The sequence below is a fragment of the Vidua chalybeata genome, chromosome 9, assembly GCF_026979565.1.
Source record: "Vidua chalybeata isolate OUT-0048 chromosome 9, bVidCha1 merged haplotype, whole genome shotgun sequence".
Lineage (NCBI taxonomy): Eukaryota > Metazoa > Chordata > Aves > Passeriformes > Viduidae > Vidua > Vidua chalybeata.
In genome coordinates this window covers 19,866,543-19,890,524 of record NC_071538.1, presented here as the reverse complement: position 1 = coordinate 19,890,524, position 23,982 = coordinate 19,866,543, and the positions used below count along the sequence as shown (strand labels likewise).

General features: G+C 39.3%; 1 long non-coding RNA gene across 1 annotated transcript in view; it reads left to right on the top strand.

Moving 5' to 3' along the window:
* LOC128792463 (uncharacterized) overlaps positions 1-23,982 on the top strand; it is a 361,852-nt gene that overhangs the window by 128,286 nt on the left and 209,584 nt on the right. The window contains exon 9 of the long non-coding RNA XR_008432418.1: positions 3,529-3,611. This is a non-coding gene — a long non-coding RNA (uncharacterized LOC128792463). The remainder of the gene's footprint in view (positions 1-3,528; positions 3,612-23,982) is intronic.

The following is a 23,982-nucleotide window of genomic DNA, read 5'->3' as shown; positions in this document are numbered from 1 at the left end:
AATAAAAGCATCACACTAAAGGGGAGAGATGTTTGGTTTGGGTCATATTATGAAAAAAGTCCATATTAAATAAATTTAGCAGTTCAGTTCTGGCAAATCACCAATAGGTTACTCAAGTATCAGAGACTTGCTGTGTCCAGTTCTAGCATGATACCAAATGTTAATAGACAGCTCAAGCTTAGTTTAAAATTGCATTTTAAAATTGAACCAAAAAATTAAAGCAGGTATTTATTATATACATATAGTAACTGTCCCAAAACCCAGAGGAAAACCTGTCTGAACTTCCTAGACCTGATTGTCTGAGGCCCCTTTTCTGGAAGGTGCTAATTGCTTCCTAAGGGATGCCAAATGCTCTCAAATCATTGAATTCAATGAACCCCAATTGATGTATTTCAGTGAATTCCTGATGATGTCAGCCCTTTGAGCACTACAGACTCAAGGGCTCTCAGAAGTATGCAGGATCATGTCCTACATGGATAAACAAAACAATGTTAGTACAGTGACAACCAGGGAGGTTAATAGGTCAAGAACATCAATTAGAATATATGTAGCTGTACTGCTCATTTATGCTTTCATTTTTTGGACACAGGTGCATCTTTAACTTTTTGCACTGTGAGTATCCCATCAATTCAGATATAGGGAACTATTTATTGTCTACAACTCAATACACCTGATTCCTTGCAGGGCTAACACCTGAGGGATTTAAGAGTGGGGACAGGACAGGTCTGCTGTTCTCCCAGTCAGCTGGACAACTGAGCTTCCTTGGGAGCTGCTCCTAAAACTGGTTTTGTGGGCTCTGATGGTTCAGGTGCTGCTGTAGAGGCAGCTCAGCTGTGCATGCAGGTGTTACATAATTATGAATGTGGTAACATCAACAGTAAACCCAGGGTTAAAAGTGCCCTCCCTCTGCAAAGCTCTGAGATGGAACAGTGTTTTTAGGGTGTATGCACACCCTTTTAAAAATACAGCAAACATTTCTTAGCACCTCTCTGGAGCTTTTGTGACTTAAACTACTTACCCCATATTGGCATATTTAGCTTTTCAACTTCACTGTGAAGTTGATCATTACATTCTATTGGCAGCTTTTATCTATTACTGACATGCAACCACCTCTACAGTGAAATGCAGTAGCCTTTTCAAAGTGCCATTGCACACTCATGGGAAATAACAGGCATGCTTTACTGATCACAGATCATCAGATCCTCAGATCTGGATCTCACACAAAAGACCTTCAGATCTCCTTACACCTGAATCCAATACTGAATCAGAAGGAAAAACATTGTCTATTGCATCACTAAGCTGTTCCTGCAGTGGTAAGCTTTCTTGGAGGTCTCTCTTCCAAATGCTAAGCAGCCCAACTGGTCTTAGCTTTTAAGATCACAGCTCAAGGTGGTATGGCTGCAGGCCATAACTCTAATGAAAACCTGGTACAGTGGGTAGATTGTTCCTGGATCTCATTATAGGCAATTGTTCCACTACTTCTGCTGTTTTTAATTCCTAAACCTAATATTTACCTCTGAGCATTCAAAGTTATTTTGAATTTTATCTTGACAAATCACTAAGGGGTCTATTCTTCTTTCAATGCGTGCATTTAACTCTCATTAATGTTCATATGAGTTATGCACAGAGCTCAGCTCCAGCAGGTTTTTTCCAGCAGGGCCTGAGTCCCAGCCCTTATATGGTGTTTCAAAGTTTCTTATGCTTCTGAACAAACACAAAATTCTTCTGCCCAAATGGAGCAGAACAGTGCTTCCTCCCACCCTCCACTGTGACCTTCTGGTCTGCTACACCTATCAGTGGTAAGGAGTCTGTCCCCTTTTCTTTCCCCATTTCCAGCCATGCTTACATATGCATACTGGGAATCTTGGGGGCATGGTTTAGCAAAGAACTCACTCAGGCTCGGTGTTACAGAATCCTTGTGCAAGCTTTTACTGTAGAGTAACTGACAGTGTATTTTGTATTGAATCAGGCTCTGAATTATGCCTAACGCTCAGTTAACTGAAAAGGAAGACAAGTCCCAGCATATTGCACACCATTTTGACATTCTGTGAGCTCCCTGGCAGTCTTTCAGTTATACTTCTCAAAGATACTTTTGCTTTTTTCTTCATATTTTTGACAAAATGTTATGTATCCTGGACTGAGCACATGATACCTAGAAACAAACCCTGAAGGAATTAATTTTTAGACACAAGAACCCAAAGGTTTAATAGGATGAGTGTTGTTCGTACTGTATTAGCTTCTGTAGCATGAGTTGAGAGACTTAGCATAAAGGTTTTGGAAAATTATGATTTCCTGGGGCTTCTGCACCAGCCCTTTGTCAAGCACTGACTGAAGCAATCTCAAAGAAAATGCTGGAAATAGAAGGGGCTATTTTGAAACTTAAAAATGCCTCTGCAGGGCAAGGTGCATTCTCCTCTGTCTGGTGAAAGGAAAATAAATCTCTTCCTAATAGAGAAGAGCTGTAGAAAACAGACCTGGAAATACCAATGTCTGCATTACAGAGATCTCTGGATACTGTCATGAAATAGCCAAATATGTTGCTTCTGCAGGTAGAGCTCACTGGGAAAAAAAATCATTCTTCCACAGATTTTAATGTTTTCTTTGAGGTTGGAGGAAGGAAGAGGGGAGAACTACCCCCCATTTTTGACAAAAGCCAAAACCACAGGAAACATGATATATCTGAAATTAACTGTGCTGCAGGGAATGCTGGACTGACTGATGGCGTCTGACATAATTTTGGTCAGTTTTAGTGCTGTGGTTTGCAGAGAAGAATCAAATTGGAAGGAATTTTGTTGGTTCTGGGGCTTCCAGGGTGACAGTCCACTGTAGTATCTGTCCTGAGAGCAAGGACAGAAGATTTCTAGTCCACTTTGTTCCCAGATTTTGGAGCAGTATTGAAGACAGGCAGCCTGAACAGATTTCAGAAGTGGGCATCTGAAAGCTTTGGGATTCAGTATGATGGCAGATGTCATCCTGCAGATACCTACAAGGTACAGTGCAAGCCATTTTGGGCATGAGGCAAGGGTCCTTGATCCCAAAAGCTCTGGTTTGACTGAGGTTGGCAAAGGCTTGCAGGTAAGTACCAGTACTGAGAACTTCAGTGGAAGGGCATGCAGCAGTCTGGGAAACTGGGCTTCCCAACAGCTCAGCAGACAGGCTGGCAAGAAGCCAGACATTCTAAGACCTGCCTAACAGACAGGATGTCACCACGTGTTGGCTGAAATACTCTGGGGACAATTTATAGATTTTGATGAACCAGCATTTTTGACAAGCAAATGTCATTGGAAAATTCCCAATGAACTGTGGTTTCCAGCAGTTTGAGATGGTTCAGATGTTGTTTGGTTTAAACCAGGTTGTCTTATAAAATGAAAGCAAATGTCAATTACCATGTGCAAAACTATAATGTAAACGTTATCTCTTTTTGGGGCATGGGTTACTTAAAGAAAGCTAGTTCCTAAGTAAATATTATATCTTTTCTGTACAGAAGGCAGAAATGTTCTAGAATTTTGCCTCCTTTTCACTTCCTAGATGGAGCAACCTGGCCAATCAATGAAGGAAGGTGTATGAATATATGTGCCAGAGGGTAAATGAATAGCTCCAGCCTCAAAGAGGTAAAGTGCTATTTAATGTTGTGATTTCTACTTCTTCCTTGGGGACAGAACTAAGGAATTAATGGTCAGTTATAGGTTCTCAATCAGGACTGCCTCTCTTGCACCCTGAGGAGCTAAACAAGCTCCAAAGCCCATATATGTTTTTCTTGTGGAGATTTCAGTTTGTCATATGAGCAGAACCTAATGTGTTTCTAATTCATCTTCTCATTCTCTTTAGTTTTGGGATAAAAATGTCTGTGACACAGCCTGCCACTTATTTTTGTCCTAGTTGTTTTACTTGGGTTGCTTTTTGAGCTTGTACCTGGGAGTATTTCAATGTTTCTTCCCTGTTCAGGTTCTGCTCTTAAGGTGCTTTTTGTCCTAAACCCTTGAGCTGCTTTCCCAAGGGCTTCCCCATTTTCTGTGTGTCTATCAAATTGTGCAGTGATTTAGCATGGTCATCATTTTCCTACTGGTTCCAGTAACAGCCTCTTTCTTAGTCTCAGACTGACTTTCTCTGTTGTGTGAGAAAGGTGGTGTTGATGTGTCTGACACTATATCAGAATCTTCCATCTTTTTCTTTGTCCTAATGTCTAATGTTAAACTAATGCACTAAATCAAACATTATGCCTTGCAGACAGGCAGTCCAATATAAAAGTCACACATTTACAAGCTTTCATGCTTAAGAAAATTGAATAATAGAATCATTTATCGGAAATAGAATCATTTGTTGGAAAAGACCCTTTATAGAAGAGTAAGAGCTAACAGCTGCATCTGGATAGCAGCCGTTGTAGCATTATTTTTAATATACTATATATTTTTATTTTTCCATCCTCTGGATAATTTTTCACAGAGATGGTATAGTGAAGTGTGCTTTCAGCAATGATGAGAGTGGCTTTGATGCTCTCAAATGACAGTTTTACCTTAGAAGGAACAATAACCAAGCTTATATTTTCACTAATTGGTGGCACCAGCGAGCTCTACAGTTGGTGCAGTATCTTTGTTTTAAAACAGTGAGCTCATTAGAGGCAGTAGACTGCTTCCATTGGAATAGTTAACAAGCTGCAACCCAGAACATTTCTACATGCCTTTCCACCCCCTCAGAGACTGCCTTAGTCATCACAGCCTAAGAAAGTAAGAAAGATTGTTTGCTGAAATGTGAAGGAATTTTACCATTCTGTGGTATTGGAATTAACATATTATTATTGGATTCCAGGCCTTTATTACTTTAATATCTTTATTTTGACTGTGGCTCTAAAAAAGCAGATCTGTGAAAGAACTTCTGGCTTAATACACAAACATAAAACTTTTAAGGGCATTATGGTGGAAACATGCTTGATCGGGAGCTGTGGGCATTAATATAACTTAATCTAAACTTGCTTTAGTACCCTGTATTTACTGAAACAACTTGAGCTAAGCAATGGTTATATTGTCTTGTACTGGAAGGAAAACAACTGTTCATTGTATATCACAGAATCATAGAGTGGTTTGGGTTGGAAGGGACCTTAAAGATCATCTAGTTCCAATGCCACTGCCAAGGGCAGGGTCACCTACCACTACTCCAGGTTGCTCAGAGCCCCACCCAGCCTGGCCTTGAACACTTTCAGGAATGGGGCATCCACAACTGCTCCAGACAGCTGGTTCCAGTTCATCACCATACTACCAGTAAAAAAATTCTTCCTAATATCCAATCTAAACCTATCCTTTTTCAGTTTAAAGCCATTTCCCCTTGTTCTATCACTATTTGTCCTTGTGAAAAGTCCCTCTCCAGCTCTCTTGCAAACCCTTCAGGTACTGGAAGGGGTTCTAAGCTCTCCCCAAATCCTTCTCTTCTCCAGGCTGAACAATTCCAATTCTCTCAGCCTGTTTTCACAGGAGAGGTGCTCCAGCCCTCTGATCATATTTGTTGCCCTCAACTGGACTCATTCCAACAGGTCCACGTCTTTCTTATGTTGGGGCCCCAGAGCTGGACACAGCACTCTATACATTGTCTCATGAGAGCAGAGGGGGAGAATCCCCTCCATCCACCTGCTGGCCACGCTGCTTCAGCTGCAGCCCAGGATAGGGATGGTTCTCTGGGCTGCGAGTGCACATTGCTGGCTCACGTGGAGCCAAAACCCCCCCAGTCCTGCTCAGGGCTGCTCTCAATCCGTTCTCTGCCCAGCCCTGTTAGTGCTTGGGATTGCCCCAAGCCAGGAGCAGGACCTTGCTCTGGCCTTGGGGAACTTCACGAGGTTCACGGGGGCCCTGCTCTCCAGCCTGTCAGAGTCCCTCTGGGTGGCATCCCTTCCCTCCAGCGTGTCGGCCACACCACACAGCTCAGTGTCATTGTCACCGATGAGGGTGCTCTTGATCCCAGTGTCCGTGTCACTGACAAAGCTGTGAAACAGGGCCGGTCCCAATACTGACCCCTGAGGATCACCACCAGTTACTACTTACTGGATTCCACCTGGACATTGAGATGTTGACCACAACTCTTTGAACGTGGCCACTCAGCCAATTCCCTATCCACCAGGTAGTCCATCCATCAAATCTATGCCTGCCCAGTTTAGAGACAAGGATCTCATGATAGGGTGGTGTCAAATACTTTGCACAAGTCCAGGTAGATGACATCAGTTGTACTTCCCTATCCACCGAAGCTGTAACCCTGTCATCAAAAGCCATCAAATTTATCAGGCAAATTTGCCTTTAACGAAGCTATGTTGGCTGTCATCAGCCAGTCTCCTTATGTTCCATGTGCCTTAGCATAGTTTTCTGGAGGATCCTCTCTGTGCTTGTGATGGGCACAGAGGTGAGACTTGACTAGCCTGTAGCTCCCCAGGTCTTCCTTATTTCCCTTTTTAAAAAATGGAGGTGATGATTCCTTTTTTCATCCAGTGGGAAATTTACTGGACTGCCACAATTTCTCAAATATAATGGAACTATGATTTAGAATTCAGTACAATCACCCAGTGGAATAACAGGAGCTCCTCACACCCCACCCTGGGGTGTTAGATAGCTGAATCTTTAAGCTAGCTTGATGTAGGCCCATCACTTTCTGTATGCAGTATTACAAAGACAGCTATGTATTTAACTCCCTGTCTAATCTAAGTCCACATGACCAGATATTCCTTGAGAGATCATAGGGACAACCACTGGATTTGAAATAAGATACCAGAGCTTTTGCTTTCAAGGCCATTATTCTCAAGGCTGGAAGGAGGTCTTACTTAAATTTTCCTGATTAAGACTGTAATAGATGACACTGGCAGCTGGAAAGGTTGTTAGGTATCGATAACTGTAAAATTTAAATAACAAACTACCCAATGCTCTACTGAAGGGAAGTCTCAAGAGCTAATTTATGGGAATTTTAAAGGATTAACTGGCTAACATCAATCACACACTCAGATATAAAATCTGCTATATTCAACAAGTGCCATGAACATTTGTACATCTCAAACATATCTTGGGTACCTGGTCAGAGATTTAAAACCATGGTTACAAGCTTCACCTTTGCAGACAGTGCAGTTACTGACACTTGGCTCAAGCTCAGAACTCTGTTAGGATACAGGACTATCACACAGGCTACTCACCCTTCTACTTATTACTACTTTTTGAGCCAAACACAGCCTACTGTATTTTGGTGCTTTTTTGATTGTTTGCTACCATTGTATTAATGATGATCTACACATACTATTTCTGCATTCTGTAGACCTAGTTCTTTTGCTAGAATCAGAATATGAAGTGTGAAAAGGTGACCATCTGAAATATGTTATTTCTATGCCACTGTGTGCCTCAGTGGCAACAGAAAGGATTTGGATTGCTTGCGTGCTGTTTTCTGTTACTCACCTTGAAAGAAAGAGGAAGGTAGCATGGTCTGTGTCCTCTGCAACCACAGCCTTTTCTAAATGCTTTGGTGTGTTATTGTAACTTGCCTTTTTCCCTCTTAAAAGTCTCTCTGTACTACATTATAAATACCAATAAAATGTTAGTAGAAAAAAACCACATAAAATTCATGTTATTTGTTTTAGACGTCTACAAGATACAGTCAGTGTAGGAGGCTGGAATTTTTTTACAAGGGGGAGTATTATTTTCACTTTTTAATTTCACATTGACCAATATTTTTACTTAGGGTAAAATAAAAACATACATTTTCCTGAGCCTTTACCAAGATAAATTTTCTGAACATTAGGCATTCCAGGATATATAGCCAGCTCCTCCTGAGAGGCCAACGGATAGATCCGTTTGCTTTGGAATACAGTTTTCTCCATCTCCCGTCAGCTCTTGCCTGTGTCAGCAATATGGAGCATCATGGACAAAGCAAATCAGAGCTTTAAAATGGACTGGAACCACTTTCTCATGTCTTCTGTCCTATCATGGTTTAGGTCATGGATTGTGGTCAAGAAGAAATACTGACCTTTTTGCTCTTCGTACACTGGGAAAAAGGTGGGCACAATGTGTTTGGGGTGCAGCTGTTGCCCAATCCCCCAGGGTGGCAGAGATGCCAAGGCACTCTGATAGGGTAAGGAATGTTGGAGTGGAAAGTCAGCTGATTGGCTTGGTCACCTCTTTCCATTCCTGGCAGTGAGTCACTGTAACCATCTTGTTAAATGAAGTCATCTGTTACCTCTCCTCCAAGCCATATGATTAATACATTTCATAACAAGTAGATCACTGCTCATTACTCCCCAATGTTCTCAGATGCTTCTTTTATTTTTCTAGAGGTATCTGAGCAGTTTGCAGAACACTGGGGATGCCAAGTAGGCCAGTTGTCTTGCAGAGATGGTGGCTGGTGTGGCATCTGAACCCTAGTGCAATCTTTTAACAGTTTATTTATGAATGGACTGTATTCCTGTACATTTGAAAGAAGGAAAATACTTCCATTTGTAAATTGACTTCTAGATTTAAATCTTACAAATATGTATGTTTTTGCATATTACTGTGTACCATGTGGATGGCACTGTAGGGGCAAACTGAATTCTCTCTGTTGAAATTTTGAAGGCGTTAGTATTGCTTAACCCTGCAGTTCTCTCAATTAAAGATGCAAACAAAAAAAAATTCTTTTATCCAAGCAGGTTTTTATTGCTGTTAACATACAGTTATATTATATGTGTAGATAGAGCTTTTGATCCAAGAACCTCTCAGTATCTTTAGAAAAATGTATCATGGTAAGTTAGTAAGAATTCTCACCATAGGACACTTAAGTCCTATACCTTTCTTATGGAAGTTTTCACAGCAAAATTGTTTAAAACTTAATTTTATCAGTCTGGATAAAGACTAAGGTAGGAGCTGAGCAATGTGATTTTCAGCTCCTACCTTAGTCTTTATCCAGACTGATAAAATGCAGGACTGCAAGGTCCTGTGCAACTAATCTGTAAACCTTTCATGGATAATCTTCCAGAGGCATTGTGATGTTCTTGAAGAACTTCCAATTTTTCCTTCTTTTACTGATAGCAGTAGACCAGTTTTTTGCCTTAGGGATGACCAGCTTTAAACTTTGTTTAAACTTTTACTGAGAAGTTGAATTCTGCTCTACTAGGAAAGTAATGATTTAAGCATCCTATTAATTAATTTTCAAAAGTTCATTATAATCCTTTCATACTTGTTCACAAAAATGATGGATCTACAGAATACTTCATGACTGCCACTGCATTTGGGTCAAGAAACTTGCAGTTATTATTGAAACTTGTCTGCAGTGTTTAACAGTACACACTTTGTCTAATTGCAAGCTGCCATGGAAATGTATTCTGAATTGCTCTTACAACTGTATTTCATGAAAGTTTGAATCCTCACAACCCAGCCCCATGTGTTGATTATGATGTACCTGTCTTAACCTTCCCTACCCTGTATAGCCAGGCTTTCACACATCTTCTCCCAGGGAGGCATGTTGTAGTCTGGGAAATCCTTGCTAGATTTTAGTTAATATTGTTCCTCACCTTTGCTATATTTTTTAGTGAATTAGTTACAGATGCTAACATTGAATATCTCACTTTTGGTTTCAGAGTTTGTCCATTTTGAGATGGCCAGGACAGTTTATATTTTGCGTCATTTTTTCATCCTCCTTCCAAAATCAAGCAACTCTTTCTGCATTAGTTTCACTTGTTTTGTATTATGATTTTTTTTCTTTGAGATTTTACAAACTATAGCCTTACTTATTTTTAATGAATGTGTGGCTCTGGAGTGTGAACGAAAGGTCCAGATGTCCCCTCTACATGGACTGCAGCAGGTTTTGGATTCTCCTATACAAAACCTGAACCATATGGAATTTCTATAGTAATTTTATAGAAAAGATTACTATTTTGACAACTATTTTTCTTTTATGAGTATCAAAGCATATTATTTAGGAATTTACAGTGAAAAGTGTATTTCAAAATATTGTAATACTCATTTTTATGTTCTTGAAGTAGAGGTCCTAAGGTGACTAGCAGCTTTCATACCAAATCAAATCAAGTCTGTAGTGCTGTGCAGGCACTGAGTTCTTCTGTGTGATGTAGCTAAACAAGTCCTCGTGTGTGTGAGAAATAGTCTCTGTGAAGGGCTGAAGTATCAGCATCTGCAGCACTTGGAGGAGTGGACTGTTTCTCACAGCCAGAAGAGTGCAAGGGAGGGTCTGAATTATAGTCCGCGTAGCAAAATAACCACTTTCTCCATTGTGAGCATTGTGAATATATAATTATTTAGTGACAGCAGATAGTTTAACATTCACCTTCTATTAGCTGGTTACTGATTCTGCTGTGTTGACTTGCCTGCTTGGCAAATTGAAAGAATACAATCAAAACAAAGAAATGTGGCTGTCTGCACTCTGGAAAGGACTTTAGATTTGTCTCTGACAGTGATCCATGGCAGACACTTGAGATAACAAGTATCTTCATTTGTCCTACACTAGGAAGGTGTGGGATGATTTTTCTCCCAATTCAATGCATTGATAATACATAATGTTCTGAGATTGGTTTAAATTTGGAAGAAAGTACTTTATTACTCCTTTAACAGTGTTTTTTAAACTCAGTTCTGATAACTGGCTTTTTTTGTTTGCTTCTGTAGAAGTTGCATGAGTTTTATATATTGGAAAGTTTTTTGTGCCGTGTATGTCCAGTGGCTATAAATGGTACCGAATATTTTGAATTCTCCAACTTTTAAATTCATTATGGATTTTTCTTGGGCTCTTTTTCATGATAGGAAAGACATGATTTACTTTGTCTCTGCCATTCAATAGCATGCTTCCAATATGTCCTCATCTTGTTCGTCTCCCTTCTAGAATAAATAGTCTTTTCAGAGCATTCAAACAGTCTGATTGTTATTCATTATATCTCACTCACCCAACACTTCTTTATTCCTTTCTTCTGGCAGCTGTAGATTTTACTGGGGTTTTGTTTGCTATTTTAGTTCTTGCTCTTGGCATAAAAGGTTCGTATTTTCTATGTTGATGTACATTACCATTGTCAACAATTAATTTTGGGTCTTTTTGCATAGCTGCTTGTGATGCCTTAGCATATTATCATTATCCTACTTTGTCCTGAGATAAATACTCCTCCATACCCTGCAGATGCTGCCATCTCACTGCTCCTGGACCTCCCAGAGCATTAACAGGCCATGAAATAGAAGAAGCCTTCAATAGTTAGCCTTTAGCTATGCAGAAAATTGACCTGAATGCCATACTCAGCTTTCTGCTGCACAAATTTTTACCCCAGCAGTATCTCTTCCTAACCACTTGGCTTCCTTAGTAGCTTGTCATGAAGAAGCTTGCCAAAGGCTGGCTCTGCCTGCAGTTACCTTGTGTCAGGTGGCTTTCCTTACTTTGCTGTAGTACCGACAGAGCTGTGCTGAATCTCAAGAGATTAAGACCTAGTTTCCTATTTGAATCAGTTTACCAAATTCACCTGGTCAGATATGTGATGGATGATTCAAGACTCTAATTCCTTGATCATTCTGAGATGACAGTTATGCACTGAAGGGACACTATTCCCGTGGTCCAACTCCTTTGAAACAGAACCTTTATCAAGTACGAGCTCGTCTTTTGCCAGCAGCCCAGCCAATTTATACTTAAGATCTTCTGGACTTTTGGTGTAATGTCATCATCTCTGCCTGATGACTCATTGTTTTTATAATTATGACTTTGCTGAAGAACCTTTTCCCTGACACCTCAATTTCCCAATGTGTATCATCCTTATTAGCTTAGCAAAGAGGAAGGAGCTTGGATCATGGTCCTCACCTACAAATCTCTGTGACATGCCTGGGAACATTAAAGGGTGCCCTGCAGTTCATGATATTTTCTAATAAAACCAGATTTAGAGATATGACAGTCCACCAAAAGTAGCAATACTTTCTCCCTCAAATTCTGTCTTTTTTGCCAGTTTAATAAAAGTAGAGCAGTATATTGAGTCTTTTTTTCTACCCTTTTCTCAATTTTCCAATTTACATGGTAATTAAATTGGTAACTGGGACAAATAAAATTTTGTGGATAGGTCCCATTTTTGTTCTCATTTGTCATTCAAGAGAAAATTTAAATTTTGGTTGAAAAAATCGCAACTTTCCACATAAAATGTTACATCAAGGTTACAGAGTTCAGCTTTCATTCCATTTTCATCCCACAATCACCTGAAATTCTTCCATTTGTTCTGATAAATTTGCTTTTGATATACATGTCATATATTTATTTTGCCACCCGTGAAATTCTTTGGTGGAATTTTAAAGAAAATAATGGGAAAAAACCCCTAGCGAATGGGATTTGAAAAGTGCCAAGCTTACAATCCACAGAGAGCAATACACAGCACCATTAAGGATAACAAGAAGAATAATTCTCTGGTGGGGACTCTAATAAATGTAGTCGTGTGCTGTACTAAAGAACACATGAAAATGGATGTGGTATAACAAAATTATTCATAAAGAGAAATGCAAGAGGTTGTCATGCTGAGTGGTTACATGCAGTTATGTGGAGCACTAACAGGGTTACCACTAGAAGCAGAGTGCTGGGGTGCTCACAGATGTTTTCTAACTAGCTTTGAGTGTAAACCGTTTTTATCTTAGAGTATCTAGACAAAGCTGGAGTTGAAAGGATGCAAAATCTTTTTGCTGATTGTTAATAATTCACAGCCAAATGGCAATAACAACTCATGTAGGTCAGTGTAATAGCCACAGCAACTTCAAGATGTTTGATGGAAGGTTTTCAGGCTACATGCTTTACTGCTCTTTCTCCTGGATTATTTTTGATACATTATGATCATATTCTCACCCTGTGCTTTCTAAATTAGCAATGAAATGTGTGCATGCACATGTGTGTATGCACACACAAATGTCAATGAAATATAGCAAACAAACTAAAATACTCACTGGAAAAGTTTACTGTGGAAGCAAGGAGCTCTTCCTAAACTGCTACTGTAACATTTCAAACTGTAATGTTAGAAAACCAGAGGCTGAAACTTTGCTCATATTCCTGAAGTACAAAATGTCTAGGAAGTGCAGTAATTCAGAGAGCAACTAAGTGTTGTTCCAGCAGCTCACTGAGCTAAAACATCATTTACCCGCAACATCAATATGATCTGAGTTTTATACTATCATTTAAACATTTAAACAGCAACAGATTTACAGCACAGACTTGAGATATGGCTGTAACTAATACTGTAACAAAATCAATAGACAAATGTTTTAGAGAAGGGCAGTTGCTGCTGTTCTCACTGATGTGTGTTTGTGTGCATAGCACAGTCCCACCGATGTGCTTTGAATTCAGCTCATAGGAAGGAGATTTAAGCTCAGGGATTTAAAGCATTCAGACTTCTTCAGACCAAAATCATATCAAGACATGGCTAGGAGTATCAGTGGCCATGTCTAGAGCCAATAAAAATCTGTGGAAGTGTTTTTCTACTGAAATTGGCCTTTGGGGATTTGCCTTTAAGATTACATTTTAATTGAAGTAGTGAGCCAGTTCTGCATGTGGTGGAAGCAAGAGGCCTGCTAATATTAGAGCTCCTCAAGAGCCCTGCAGATTCTGCCAGGTTAGTTAAGGTGTTTCTACTGGACTTAGACTTCAAGATGTGGAATGATGAAACAGTTTGTACTGTTTCATCATTGCCTCACATCTTCAGAAGTTGATTTTAGGCAAGCTATTAGTGGTCATGGTGCTCAGCTGGGATTGAATCTATTTGCTTTCACATTTCAGGTATTTACATCAATAACCATAAGCATTTTCTCACCTCATAACATCCTGGATTTAAAAATTTATACATAGAAACAGGATAAAAATGTAAAAGCTGAAAGGATGGACAGAATCTCTGTGACCTGCAGCAAAAAAAAAAAAATCTCTGTAAATATCAAGCATAAAAACTATAACTTGGAGCATTTACCTCTGGAACTTATAATGTGCTGAAAGCCTGATCCACACACCTCAGTCATTAAAGTTACTAAATAGGTTTTTCTTCATATACAGGTCTTTTACCCTGCATTTATGGGCTTAGAGTGCCAACCTAGAAATAAGGACTTATATTGATTTTTATTTTGAGATGAACATAAACTCTAGTATTCAAAGCCTATTTCATAATAAACTGATTCTCTTTTTCTTTTATTATTTTCCCCAGATTAGCTACCCAGGAAGAGAGTCAGAAATATAAATAATTAGGTAAATTTAAGGATTAAAATGTTCTTCTCTCACCTAAACAAGGAATTGCAATGAACAGTTTTAATATGAAATTAAAATAATAAAGGGGTTAAAATAATTTGATTTGCTTCTCAATGGAGAGTGTTTGTGCATGCAGCTCAAAAGGAGCAAGCAATACCAGGAAGGTAATTTTAGCTAATGTATTTTAGTCTACTTTTAGGACTGGCTGAAGGCACATGCACGATCTGTTTCTATTGTGCAGCTGACAAGTTGTAACTTGTGAAGTTACAGGAGCAAAATCCCTTCTAAGCAGGAGCCTCTCTGCTAAGATATTAATCTGAGGTCCTCTTCTAATTGCTAACAGTAATCAGTGTGTTCATGTGCTAGAGGTATCTCTTTTTGGCAGAGTACAAAAGGGTTAATGAATAAGTGATGCCAAAAAACAAACCCACGTGTTGCATTGGGAAATGTTTCTGCAATAGTGTGTCATTGTTCGGGTGAGGAAATGTCACGTGCAGCTTCAGACTATTTATACTGTCTAAAATCAATTTTGAAAAATGTAAGCACTGGCCACAGTGGGGCCCTAGCAAGGATTTGAAATAAACCTCCCAGGAGGAGGATGTAATTATTTTCTCTTAATATCTAAAATATCAGGTTTAAAGGGAGAAGGTAAAAGCATTCATTCAGCACAAGTGCCTCAGTGTGTTTATTGAATGGAATCACACAGCCTGGAGGCCAGCACTGTGCTGCCTCACATGCCTGCTATCCCACTAATTTTGCTGGGATTAGAGCGGGTGTAAATGAGCACAGAATTTAGCCACGGGATTCTAAATCCACTTTGGCTGAAAAACCACATGTGGGCATGTGTACACCTCCATGCACAGGCACACACGGTCTGCCCTGCACCGCTGCAGGTGGAGATTGCTGTGGTATGCTTGCGGGGTGGGGTCCCCATGGCAGGAATGCCAAAAATCTTTTTCATCTTATTCACCTCAGAGAAGTTATAGCTGGCCTTGACAGTGGTATTTTTGTCTTCAAAATGTACTGCTATTTTAAAAACTAGTTAAACACACTTAGTTGAAGAAAGCTGTATTGCTTTAGTAATTTGCATTTTTGAGCTTCCACCTGTCAGCCAATTTGACTGTGCTCAAATGAGACAGCCACACACCAGCTACTTTGAGCAGCAGCAAATGACCATGGGGAAGTGAAGAGGAAGAACTTGTAAACTCTTTGCACTGCTGAAAGATATCCACTAGTCTTTAACTGAAGATAAACATGGAGAGACTGCTATTGATGAGATATTCTTTTTCCCAGCTACAGAGACAGATGTAGAGCTGAACTTTGGCCATTTGTGTGTGTGAAACCAAAGTGAAAGTCATATCCAGAAGGTTGTTAAGTTGCTCTGAAGCTCTGTGAGGGCTGAAGGTCAGAGTGAGACTTCCTATCTTAAGAATTGCCATAGTGTCTTATCTCCTAGTGATAATGCTTGGTCTTGCAAAGTAGCGGAAATCTCTTGAAAATTATTTCCATTGCTCTTTGCCATCATTAGGAGAGAGTTTGTATTCTCCTGCTCTCAGAAGGATCAACAAGCATCAGCAAGGATCAACAAGGGTCTGCACATCTGTGTGATGTTAGGACCATGTCAAAATTAGAGTCAGGGCCTGAGCTCAAATTTCAGATATATCCAGGTAACTGGAATCCAGATGCCATCTTTTACTCTGTGCCCATCTCTGATTTTACTCAGATGGAGTAGGAGCAGAACAAAACAGACCAGGTCTGTCCAACAGAGGAGATTTAAAAGTAAAGATGTGAGATCTACGGGAAGGATTGCTGCTATCTCTGGGCCATATTGTGTCACTGATTTTTAGGTTGATCTCTTAACTGATTCCAATTGTGACTTAGACTTAAAAATTGATGATACAGTATGGCCTTATGTGAAGAAGGGTAAGGGCTTGGGTTTGCTCGCAGCTGCAGTGGTGTAAATCCTGAGTCACTGCACTCAGCTGGAGTTAGGTCACTTGTGCTGGAAAAGCTTAGGGCCTATTCTTGTGGAGTCAGGGAGAGGACCCATAAAACATCAGCTGCTTCAGAGAGCCATCTGCACCCTCTCTCCCCTCAGCTATTCAGATAATTCAAGGCAGTTTACCTCTCTATGCAAAAAGAATAAACAAGTATTGAAGTAACCACAGGATAAAAGCATGCTCACAGGCAATTATGAGAGAGCAGCTGATGCACTGTAAGTTCACACCCTATGTTACCCTGTGGTAACTTGTTTGTAAGCTGGTTCTCTCTGAACATGGTACTAGAGAGCAGGCTGCAGCCCTTTACATCACACTAATGACTGCTTCTCAGAAAATATTTGCAGCTTGTTAAGCTCTTAAAAGAAATAAAGAAAAGGGATGGGCTAAAAAACGTCTTCCTTCTGGGGATATTTTCCCAAGTAAGAGCAGCCTAACAGTTCTTACCAGTTAGTATCTAATGATACTTAAATGTAGTCCAATTGCTATTCCTAAGATTCCAGTTTCTATCTGCTAGAATTTGTTTAGCTGTCAATAAACAAAACATGGTAATAATTACAGTGGTGCCTGCTGATACCTCTGTGGTTAACATTTTTCATTAGTTTTATTATAATTCTGTGTTTATTAGGAGTTGTAACTTGGACAGAGAACCTGCTCTTCAAGATGAATTTACCCATATAATTATAAACTATTCCTTAATTTTTAAATCCAGGTATTTTTACATTTATAAAATGCCAAAAAATGCGTGCTTAAGAATGGTTTACCATGTAAGAAAGCTTTTAATTATTTTTATTTGATAATTTAAAAATCCCATTGTTTGCCAGAATTCTACTCAGACCAACAATGAAACAAGTTAACACCTCAGATGCTGGGACATAATACACTACCAAATGGCCCCAAGCATACATTTCTTTCCAGAAATCCTCAGATCTTGACAAGTGCATGGAAATATTACTTGGGAACATATTGTGCTATTGGAGGTACTGAAACCTACAAAACAGAGAACTAACTTCAGCCCTCAAATATATCCATGCAATTCAATGAACTACATTCTGATTAATGTTATAATTTGGCCCAGAAAATTTAGGGCAAAGGCTAAACCTTTTGGTCAACACATAACTGCACTGAGCCATCACATGAGTCTCAACCCTCTTTTTTGTCTTACAAATCATTGGTCCTGAAATATCTATTAAAGGCATAAATGGGTAATTTATAGATGAAGGGCCAAATTCACCAGAGCTGTGTCTGGAAGATATAAATAACACTTTCTTGTTTCAGCATGGCTCATTGCACTCTGCCTTCCTTTGGTGTTTTCTGATGATGGAAGGAGATTAATTTAATTTGTGGTTGGGATTTCATCCTCGCTGTTAGCAGCTGCTGAATCAGTGCATTCCTCTGTTACTCTGGTCATTTGCTTCTTGGCTGTCTAGCACACATTTTGGGCAGCTGTGGTACTTGCATTCCTCTACTGCCACCACTGAACAGGACACTGGGCTTTGCACAGATTGGTAGAAGCTGAAATAATTTTGGTTTGGTTACGGAATTTTAGCTTAAATTTGTTACTTCTGATCAGTACTACTAAGTGATTTCACTGTTAGTCTCCTAATCAACACTCTACTTGAACACATATTTTTTTTAGATTAATAATATAATCAACCAATTGTTGATCAAAGAAAAAGTCTGCTCTAGAAATCAAAATTGTGTTTTGATGGGGTTATATTGGAATATTTATGGAAAAATTCTTTTGACCAGAAAAACTATAATAAACTACATGCTACATTAAACCTTAAACAATGGACCTGCTTTATGTTGCTTCCAAAGGGCAGATCATAATCCAACAGTATCTGGTCAATGCTGATGGATAAATGGGCACTGTACTTAAAACACTGGGGAGCCTTGAGGCAGGAAATGATATTCATTTATAGGTACTGGTGCTTCATTAGGAAATCATAGCTGTGAACCAAGATTTTACTAGTTCTTGTAATGTAAAAATCTGATTACTTTGATTCTGTTCATTGGTGACTTTTCAACTAGAGGCTTTAGCAATAAATTTGAACAAAACAGAGACTGTTCAATTTCAAAGCTATTCCAGGAAAAAAAACACCTCTGCTGGTGTTTTATATTATAATTTATGCTATCTATCATTCTAATAGATTTTCTCTATGATTTTTCCATGATACCAGGAGTTCAAAATGCTATCTTTTCTCCTTGATATTGTGCTTTTTAGAAAAGCAATCCCTTTTCTAGTTCTGTCCTTTGAAGTAGCTCATAGCATGAGAGGTCCAGCATTAAGAGTATTTAGGCTAAACCACACAGAAACCCCAATGGAAATCAGCAGGTAAGCACAGCATCAGCTCTTAAAAAGTTAAAAACAACCTAAAATATTTTAGAGGACAAGGGGGTGACTGAATCCTTTTTATGTATACAAAAGCAAATAGGATCAAGTTTTGCATATCACATACTCTGATATTCTTAATTAGAAACAAATTAGTATATTAGGATTAATTTTCTGGAAACCAGGAAATCCTGTACTTGGAGTAAATGTAAATAAGGTTAGTGTAATAATTGCCACGTTTCAGGGATGTTACAGAGCAGCAGATTACATGCAGTTTCAGTATATACACATACATGTATTTACATGGACTTTTTCTCCAAATTAGGAAGAGACTTTATACCAGGACATGGTCACTACCTTTCTGCAAGGAATTACTTTTTGGTATATTATGTGTAAGCTTTTAATTGGCTTCAGAAATCAAATTTATAGTGTAATTTGTTGAGGTGTGTTGTAGGTAGCACTTCTTTGCCAGTGATCTTTGAGAGAACCAACAGATAACAAAGGGATGGTCCCTACTGCTGGTCTGTAAAGAGAGGTGCTGTATTTCTCTCAGCTCTGAGGAGATACATGGGCTGTGTTTCCAGTTACTTAACTGCATTATAAAAATAAGCTATATGAACATTTCCACAGTTTCGTTCTGTACCTTAAACACTGCTATCCTTTGTCATGGATAAAAAGGAAGCTGCCCATGGAAGTATGTTTTGCAGTGTAAACTTAGGTATAGCACACGAGAACCTTGAACTAACCTGTGAATACATCCATTGTTTTGAGTTATAGGGGCAAAGCTTAACTCACTGAAGTTAGATACTCTCACTCCATATTAGTAAGATGCCTGAAAATCCTACATTGTATGTGAATAGATTAGCTCAGGGCAACCCATTTAAAGAGACTGTCCACACTGTGAACTTGAACCATATATGTGCACATTATATTATAAACACATATCTTATATGTGACAGAGGATGCAGAACTGTATATATTCTAGTCTCCATTTTGGATGGATACCTATGTCAGCAGTATTGTAAGTACCAGTACAGTCTGCCTCCATCACGTTCTTTTTAGGCCCAGTGTGTTGGTATTCATTATGCTACATGAGAATAATAATTATGTTTTAATAAAATTTGCAAAATAATGTGTCCATCAGACTAGGATTATTCACATAGACCACATAGTACACTACAACATAGTTGTAGTTTGGAGGTTTTGTATATGCAGATAAATCAGAACAATGTCGTTCCTATATTTCCATGTGTGTGTTTTATTTTTTTAAATACAAGAAATATAAAACAAAGAAAGTGAGAGCTACAAGAATGATTAGACATCTTGTAAAAGGTTTCTTAGTGCTGCTGCTGACCTTCTCAGTCTGTTCTGCTTTGCTTTGGTATGTTTAACTGCCCCGGGAGGTCATTATCAGACAGTGGTGACTGTTTTGTCAGGTCTTATTGTTTAATTAGATCACAGTTTATGTCAAAATTCTAAAATTCTTTTGGCACATGCCAAAATTTTCACAGTTTTTAGTTTTTAAGTTGAAATATTTCTCAAACAATAAGCAGCAGCTACAAGGGAGTAGACAAATTTATTTAATATTTACAGTGTGCACTTAAAAAATTGTGCCTTGGGTTAAATTCATTGAAATGTGACATCTTATTTTCAAGACTATCCTATGGGTAGTCCCTTGAAACTTGTATTGACATTAATATAAGCCTTAAGAAATAGGCCTGGCAAGGCTCACATTATCTATAGTAAAGCTAGTTTTTTCTAATGATCTTGCTTCCAATCATCTGAAATGGTATAAAATTGTGTAAACAAACCCTCATCTACAGAATTAGAAAATGATGTTTTTGATATGCCTTTCCTGCCCTTGAAATTATATGCCTGAAGTATGCAGTCTGTGATGTACCATGTTCCAGTAATGGTAAGATAATTGGAACAAATTTCTAGGCTAGAGGTAAATGCCAAACAGCCATACCACAAATTTGTTGCTTGGATGATCTACTTGCTCCTGAATAAGGCAACCTACCTATCTTTTAATTTACCATATTTAATTAGAAATTAATGGAAAAGCGGTATATTACTCATTCCTCAGCCTTCTAGTCAAGAATAAGTTTTCAGTTGCCATATTCTTATTCATCTTGTACAGAGCCAAATCAGTTAGTGCCTTTGGAAAGATGCAATGCTCAAACTGAGCCAAAAGTGATGATGTTCAAAGGATCAAAACACTAAATGACCTCATACAGGTCCTATATTCTGGAAAATGTATCTCCTTTTTCCAGTTCTCTTGTATGGCCTGATAAAGTGTATCATTATCTCTCACCAAGTCTCAGAGACTTGGTGTCTCTGAGCAAAATAGACCCAAAAGCCCTGAGCAAATCTCCCTCACAATTAGTAAGGCTGTCCTGTGTCTTGATGCTTTAGTGTTTGAGGCAGGAAATCATACAGACTTTGGGGGGTTATTTGTTTCTCCAGAGCTATCATCCTTCAATATCTCAGTTTCACTGTTCTGCAAGCATTTCTCTGTTGAATATTTATAGTGATTGACCCCACTGCCAGGGATTGCTGTGAGCTCTGTAGCATATCAGGGCTTAGGCATTTGATAGAGCAGGGTCTGTGCTACACCTGCAGAGCAAGCACTATCGCTGTCCCTCCCCATGTAACAGAGGAGCTGAATCACTCACAGAGACAGATAAATGACAAGTGTAGAACCCAGACAAGAGCAAAAGGTGGTGTAAGGTAGGGACTAATTACTGCTGCTGTTGGGAGTAAAGCCCATCAGTAGAGCAGATATAAAATGAGGCTGCCCCAAATAGGCTGGAGCTGCTTTGGAATGACACTGGGGAGGGACAATTGGCGTGAGAACCCTAATATCTCCTACCTTGTCTTCCTAGAAGGCAAAATGGCAAAAAATAGTGACTGATGCACTGAGGAGAGGTCCAAAAGCAACCATATGCTAGCCTATGGTTTGTGTTTGAGGTTTCCAGCACTCATGAAAGCTGTGAGCCCTCATCATGAAGGCAGTGAAGTGGACAGGATTTCTGCCAAGAAAAGGACAGAGTTTGTCCAAAGTGGACAGGGTTTCTGCCAAGGGTTTCATGAGGGGACCCTGTACAAAACAGGGAGCCAGGATCGTGTTGTAGTCATCTTAATCAGCCATATTCTCAATCGTGAACAAGATCTAAATCTACCTGAGGCCTGATGGAACAATCAGCCCAGGTATGCATTTGGCTCCATTTCCTCTGCCCTGTACTTGGTCAAAGCAAGGGGCATTGGGCAAGCCAAACCTGCCCTGCAAGCACCCAAGGTTCAGTCACTCACTTGATGTGTTCAAGGCCTGTCGACCTCACTCATTTCCTGCCAAATGGCTCCTGTTTGACCAATGCTGCCCTCTTGTATCTCAGATTAGCTTTAGTTTTCTAGCCTGGAGCTAAGCTGGGCCCCTCTCTAGGATCAGGCACAGGCTCAGTGGTGTCTCCTGTCACATTAAACCTTTCCATGCTGGAGAAATTGTGAAGCCCTCTACTGTCTGGGTAGAGACTTGCAGACAAATTTTATTGGCAGTCCCTCTGGGTCTGCATTCAGCATTTTTTCAGACTGGCCATTTATTTTTAGATCTTCTCTATTAACTCACTCTGTGGTAGCTTTTCATAACTGCCTCAGTTGCAGGGCTTTGCTCATGTTCCTAGGAGGTGTATCAAGCTGTATTTCCCCATCGTGTTTGTTCTCTGTAGTGTGTACTTATTGTCAGATTCCCTAATTGCTCCATTTCTATGTGGCACATAAAAGCCACACCAGAAGGTATCCTCAATTTACTGTGTTGACTTATAGAGGCTAGAGGGAAAGCAGAGAGGCGCCTTTCACCCTCATAGCTCTATAGAGAAGATCATCATGTTAACTCTGCATAGTTGGGGATAGGGCCAACTCTCTGAGGATAAGCATGCCCCATGTTTTCCCATGCCTTGAAGCATGAGGAAAACCAGATCCACTCTAGATGTGAAAGGGGTTTTGAAAAATTGGTCAGGAGTGTGAACCATTTCTGCAGGGTCTTTGCTATAATGCCTAATATTTGTGTCTCATTCACAGAGGGAAGGATACCATGTCTTACTGGTTTGGGAGAAAACCTAGCTCAGTCTTGAGCCCAGCTCTTGACTCATAAAGACTCATTTTGTTTGACAAAATGACTCTTTTTGACATCTGATTAATCTGCCTTTTTCTCCTTCTAGACCTTTTTGCTGAGCTGTGGTTAAGGCTTTCTGTTACTCTTTTATTATAAATACTATATGAGGGATAAGTATGTATATTGTGTTGCATGCATGTAACGTAAAACAATCTCTGGCCTGAGATACTGGCAGTGTAATACAGAAACAGTTACTGTAGAATGTGAGGAATCCAATTTTCTTTTCATTATAGATAAATGAAGTAATAATTAATGTAGTAAAAATATAGCAAACAAATGTAGTTAATAAGGCATTTAGTACAATTTTTTAAAACTTCAATTGCCAAATTTATTTTGACAAAGTTTTAGAAATTAAATTGATAAAATTATGCAGTGTGACAGTATTTATACTCAGAATCAATATGTACAGTAGTATGTTTCAGGCTGAGTTCATAAGGTTGCAACTGCTTTGTAGCAGATACTACAGTGCCACATGACTTTCCTACAGAACAGTATTGACAAACAAATAAATGCTGCTGGTGGTATTAAAAGAGCACATTGTGCACAGATATTTGTAAACAAAGTATGCTATTAAATTATTACTTAGTATTTATTCAATTATTAAATAACTCTCAATTACCATGTGCAATTGGAACTTTAGTGCTAAACTGCTGTCTTAGATAGGAGCAATGTGCAATTATGGTTTCCCATAGTTATCTATAAGCTCTTTTCAGAGAATTAGCTCACGTTAGCCCTCCCCACAAGCAACTGATTACCTGAATATCTGTGGATTCATTGTGTCTAACACACAAGCTCTCATTGCCCAGAGCCCTTTCTAGGTACTAATAACACCTTCCCAAAGCATTAATATTGTGTTTGAGACATGCTTATGGTATTTTGAGCTCCCAGTGAGGTACTTTCAAAGCTCGCTCTTAGCGTGTTTTCTGGCATTGTGACCAGCGCGGGGCTGTGTTTATGGTGCAGGCATTAGCTTAGTGGCAAACTGATGTGAATGTGCCCACAGTGCTCATAGTGAGGTGACAGCACCTTGCAGCACCATTTTGACTTTGACAGTTACTCCTGGGCCCACTGTTATGGACAGCTGGTTGCTTTCTGACACAGGGTAATGGGAGCTGCTGCCTCAGGTTGAAGCAAGACACAACCAAACCTGCACACAAGGAGGCTCTCTTGACCTCTGCCTGGGGTCAGGGAGACCAGGGTCCTATGGAGAAAATTGTTGAATTTGAACTAGTTTGGTCTGCACATGCTGTAATACATGATGTTTATATATATCTCCAGCAAGTAAGATGCTATTTAAGCTAATG